The sequence below is a fragment of the Poecilia formosa genome, unplaced genomic scaffold (genome assembly GCF_000485575.1).
Source record: "Poecilia formosa unplaced genomic scaffold, Poecilia_formosa-5.1.2 Scaffold738, whole genome shotgun sequence".
Classification (NCBI taxonomy): Eukaryota; Metazoa; Chordata; class Actinopteri; order Cyprinodontiformes; family Poeciliidae; genus Poecilia; species Poecilia formosa.
The window spans coordinates 28,222-34,221 of NW_006800677.1; the positions used below are offsets into that span (position 1 = coordinate 28,222).

At 37.4% G+C, this 6,000-nt stretch overlaps 1 long non-coding RNA gene across 1 annotated transcript; it reads left to right on the top strand.

Moving 5' to 3' along the window:
• Positions 1-1,749: 1,749 nt before the first annotated feature.
• Positions 1,750-5,009, top strand: LOC107834736 (uncharacterized). Its single transcript, XR_001660550.1, has 2 exons — positions 1,750-3,110; positions 3,149-5,009. It is a non-coding gene; the product is annotated as an uncharacterized LOC107834736 (long non-coding RNA).
• The last annotated feature ends 991 nt before the right edge of the window (positions 5,010-6,000 follow it).

Here is a 6,000-nt window from a genome sequence, read left to right on the forward strand (position 1 = left end):
ATCAGCTGAAGCAGATTTTCACACATGGACTGAAATTTCATGTTCAAACAATACCGAAGCCTCAGTAAACGCTGTGTTTACTGAAACCTGGTGGATTCCATGTCTTATGACTGTCACACAATTGAAAATATGAACATCTGTCTACTTCAGCTGCCTTTGATAATGATTTCACTGAGTGCTCTTATCTCACTAATGATCTTAGGTAATGAAAATATGTTTCGGGAAGTGATTCTTCAATAGGTTGAAAACATAAAATAGATAAACCTACAGGATGATAATATATATTATGTAGTTATAAACTATCTTAAGAAAATTCCCTACATGCCTTTGCCACACAAAAGTACTCACACACAGCTGTAGGGAGATATTTAACTGAAGAGACAGCAGCTCCGCAGAGATTTCACACTTTCACAATGAGTACTGATCAGTTGGGACACTGACGGGTAAGTGACTGAGTTCAGAGGACATTAAGTACTCTGTAGTTGGATGAAGGTTCGGGTCATTGGGTCGCAAAAGCTCATGTAGCAATTTGAACCTGCCTCACCTCCAGGACAGGTGCAGCTGTGTCATGGATTGAGAGGATGTGGGTGATGTTGTGCTTTGCCAGTAGCTCCTGGTCCTGTGCATCTGTGAATCACAGAAAATTGAGAAATTTGAAATTATTTCTGCATCCAGTGACAAATGTCAGCATGAAAGCTGCAACCTAAATAAAGCATTTTCTGCCCGACAACACCCCCCCTCCCTTAATGTCTCCCAAGCAAATATGGCCGTATGGTTTAAAAGTTTTGCTCTTCTTTTGAACTGAAAGAAAAACCGGAAAACCAGTGTTTCTAAAACAGTCCAACAGCTTGGCCCAAAAGCAAGAAACAGTAATTGTTTTAATCAAATTTTGTTCTTTAAAAGGAAGCCAAATGTTTTCTACGATGGACAGATGTGCTTTAAGCATTTTTTTCTCTCATGCTTTGCAAATGTGCAGGATGCTGCTAAAACCATCCCAAAAAGGCCTAGAGAAGCCTTCACTAAGCCCTGCTACAATGCAAGTAAGCAACCATAAACTGCAGACATTATGTTGCAAAAATATGTAATAAATGGTAAAACAACACAACCATTTTTAATTATCAAAGTATTTCCGAGAGAAGTGCAATCCTGAGTCACTATCTATATGTTCCCAGGGTATACTTTATGCAACACAAATCATAAATTGAGGGAAGGCCAGTAACTCCCCTAAGGCTCTAAAAGCAAAAGATAACTTTTATTTTTCATATTTTTTGCCAAAATTTGACATTTAAGATCAAAAGTTATTAAAAATATAATTTTAATTATCCAAAGATACAAGATGTGATTCATCAGTGTGAAAACATGCAGTTTTTGTTGCTTTTATCAAGACTCATATTTGTAATGTAGGCCTCTGTATCTCCTCTAGTTTGATAACTAGTAATGCATTGGGACTGACTTTATTTTACCTGGCTAAACTGAAATTAAGAGCTGGCACAATGTTGTGTATAAGACTGAAAGTCACATATTTAACATATTAATATCTTCCAAAACAATGTATACATTTATTTAGAAGGGTTTTGTTAGAAATCAGTTTATTCAGATTTAGATGTAAATAAGCTAACTTAGCATTAGCTAAGCACCTTAAGTAGCTAGCTTAACATAGAAGCTGCAGTTGTTGACAGCAGATGGAATCCGTACACTAACCTGTTCTCTGATTAGTTTGAAGCTAAAAGGAACTGCAGNTTTTCTTGGTGTGTCGTAGTGACGTGTGAAACTGGTGGTTCATGTCAGACTGGATGTGTGTGAAAACTCAAATATTGATGTGAAGTGCTTTTTTTTTTAGTGCTTTTTTTTTTTGTCCAGTCTGTACCTAAAGTGTGTTTTCTAAAGAGATCTTGTCCCAGCAGCTTTCTTCTTGTTAAAAAACCCAGAGCTAGACGTTGGCCAGCTTTAAATGCCACGCAGGAATCTGACACGAAGCCGCTGCAGGCGCTCGTCAAAGCTGATCAGCGGTGCAGCGTGTAAGGCTGAGCTAATAATATCCCTGTTAGCTGATGCTTGTCGCTACGCTGGCGTGCGCGACACATTCAAAACACGATGAAGGTCGTCGGCTCATCATCAGCTGTTTGATGTGATCGTGGAACCAGCACCAGCAGGTAAATAACTCTGGTTTCATCTGCCAGCAGAAAACATAATTATCCTTAAAATGCTGTGGATGAGCTTTCTGCTGCAGTGACTGCTACTTTCCAACCCAAGACCATGAGGCTAAATTATCTCATTTGATATTGTCCACTACTAAAACCAAAATGTGTGGACATTAACTGCATCCAGAAAGTGAAGCAGTCTGATATTGAGAGAGCTGGAAGGAATCTGGCTGCAAATACACAAAATAAGGTTAGTCAAGAAATAAAATTGAAATCTGGTGCTAAAGCTTAGGTTAATATGCTGTTTTCAGCTTAAAGACACTAGTTTTTCTGTGAAAACAGTTGATCGACATCAGTGTTTTTTGCATCTAAAGGACTAAGGATATTGGAATCAAAACTAAGACTAAGACATGATTATTAGATTTTCCAATTAAATTAAGATTAAAATAGGGTTGAACTGGGTTAAATAATATGCATTCAAGCTCTGAAATGATCCCGACTATCAGTTTCAGACTTTGTGAAGGTCTTTCTTTGTTTTTTTCTTTTTTACTAATCTTCAGTCTAATAACAAACAGTACTTGGGGCGGGGGGAGATTTTTACACACTCTGCAAAATGAGATTCACAGATTTTTTATTTTAATCTCTGCCATTAAATTGACTAAAGCTTTTTGTTTAAGGTGAGTCGGGATTAGCCAGAACAGTGATTATATACAGACCTATTCAATAAATAATATCCTAATATTATGTATTTATTAAAACGTACACTGCGCCGTTACCTAGCAACCCAAGCTGAGCTCGAGCCTGCCTGGTCAGCTGGTTTGACAGCTGTATAAGCCATACAATGGCTGCTGGAAAAGACAAGTGCTCTGTTGATTTGCCATCCAGAAACCACTTGCTGCATTCTTGTTGATTGTGCAGCAGGCTCCACTTCTGCTTTTCAAAAATGTGCGGTTGTATAATTGAGCCTCTGTTTGTAGCCATCTTCACATGTGAGTGCAAACGTTGAGTTTTGTGGCCAGCAGCACATTATTTGGATTTAAAGAGACGAACAGCTTATTCTGAAAGGAGGCAGGACTGAGCAGACGGAAATCTCATCTAAGAATTTTGCAAAAAGAGTAATGATGTTCAGGCCATATATCTATCCTTACCTGCTCAAGGAAGCATAATAGGTCACCTTTAAGACTTTTGTACTGTACTGTTCAGAACTAGAGTTTCACTACTGCACATGTCCAGATTTATAGCGGTAATAAATGTCGAGCAGCAGCAATAAAATCTTCACTTGTCTTCCAGTGAGCAGGTGTGTGGCTAAAAGGTCACTGTTTTACATCAGTGGTCCTGATGGGAGGGTAAGTTATGACCACTCTGAGATCTCTCCATCTGTCAGTGAGGAGACTCTCACTCATTAAAAGCTCTGAGAGACAACTAGAAACCAGGCCGCCCACTGAAATATTTATACCCAGCACATTAGACCATACTGTACTGAGACGTAAACATGATGTCCATCGCTGCTGGCAGCTGAGGCGGTCGGTCTGAACACACAGATGTTTCCAAACGTGTGGGTGGACTCGGAAAAGTAAAGTTTCTGTCATTCAGACATTAAAATTTTGACGTTAAAAAAAGCAAAAACGTTTTTTGCGTCCGAATTTAGCTCAGGAACCCTCCAGGACGGAGCAGCTGCTTTGCTCACTTTGGGGACTTTATCTGGTTCTCTTTAAAAGTATTTTTAGCAACGCGGCTCAGAGGACGGCGTCAGTCTGTTGATCCATCGTGTCAGTCCAAACTGAAATATTCAGGTCGATGGATTGGGTAGCGGTCCTTTGTTCTTCCCCTGAAGTTTAGCCTGACACTTCTCTCTCTCACCTCCAGGAAGTCGCCTCAGGATTGAATATTTACATTCAATGGATGGTTATTTTAAACTTGAACTTTTTGTGTTTGGACAGAATATTTGTTTTCAAGTTGAAGTGGGTGGTATTCGCTCCAAAAAACTAGCATAAACTCCAACTTAATATGATCAATATGATGTCATATTAAACAATCGAAATTTGCTTCTACAATAAAATAAAACAAAGAACATTTAATTTCCACTTTTGAAAGAATATCATTTACTGTCCTCCACATTAGCTGTTAGCATTTTCCTTTTAATCATCTCTTTTTACCACATGCAGATAAGGATATTAAACTACATTTATGCTCAGGCAGAGTTTAAAATCCACAGGGTATCTTTATTCTTACTGGGTACTGAAGTTATTGAATCAGTGTCTAATCACACATCACGAATCGATTATAAATGAAAGTAGCTGCACAGATTAATTAACAGCTAAATGGTTAATTGAAATGCAGGAGGGCTGTGCAGTTGTTGGCTATAATTGGTCAAAGCGAACACCGGTTACTTTCCTACTTTCTCTTTGCAGACATGTAAATAAACCCATTCTATCACTTTCCCACAAAATGTCTTGATTTGTATGCTGGTCACTGCCTTTTGAACTGCATTATCAGTGCCAAAACCACAGGATATCTTATTAACACTTATTTCTGAGGGTTTTGTTTCAGATAAAAAGAAAAATTCAAGAAAAGGCTCTGAAACTCCCATTTCCTTCCTGACCCACATTGAATGGTTCTGCTGGTTAAAAGGAGGCTGCTGGGAAAGTTCTTCTGCATGCTGAGCTTTACATAAGCTATCTGCTAAGTACCATCAGGCTGGTTTATTGTTGAAGAAGACTCTCACTGGGGGAACATCTCTTGTTGCTACAGTTCTGCTAACATTTCAACATTCAAGTGACCTTACACAACATGTTTACATGTGAAATATTCATCATTTGCTTCCTATGTGAATCCAGGAGATGTGAATAAAAAACATTTGGAACTGGAGATGAATTTATTTTGTTTTCAGTTGTGTTTTATGACTGGAGTGTTTTATTTACATGGGGAAAAAATGACTTTTCTAGGAGAAAGAGGTCACATCAAATTAAAAACAAGACACGACTACAGGGTCTATAAAAAGTATTTGACCGCTTGGATTGATTTTATTTACTAATCACATTTGTTTATAAAGATTTTATTTTTGGAAAATCAGGATTTATTTTCACTAATGCTCCTTGTTCTTCTACAGTTCAGATTGATGTCAGCCTGTCCAGCACCTACCATCTTGTTTTACATGCATGTTTTTCAGCTTTTACTTAAACTTTGAATTCAGATAAGAAAACAGATAAGAATGATTGAAATAAAGTAGGTTTTTTAGCTTACTTTAATTTATTTCATTTGCAAATTCTTTTTAAGAACGAAAGAAAAAAAGAAGAAAAAAACATTAAAATGAGAAATTGAATTTGGTCACTGTGTGGGGGGAAAAATCTTTTTTTAAGCGCTTAAAAAATAATCTGTATTCAGTTCATATTCCTGTATTACTAGTCTATGCCCTGCTACAGAAACCTGTTCTTGCTAGCAAAGCTTGTTCACTGCTTGCATATACATAATACCGAGATTTTTAAACCCGCTGTAATTTTGGAGCAAGTGCTGCCATTATTTTCTTGTTTGTATCAGAAAACGACATATGCAAGAGAAGGAGTTGGTGCCAGTATTTATGGGAGAACGTTTAAAAGAAATTATATGCTACATAGTAAGACTAGTCTTAAAGGCTAAGAAGCTAATAACTTTTACACTATTCATCATGCTGCTACTTTTTTTAAAATTTAGTTTTTAATATTCTTTTTTCATATGTAAAGTTAAGTTAGGAATTAGATCAAATCTTAAATAATATTGTTGTCTTTTGACACCTAAATCAATCAAATCACCGTCAAGACGGTAAAATGACGTAGGACCGTTGACGGTTTTTGGCGTTACCAGCGCGGTTCTAGAACCTTCA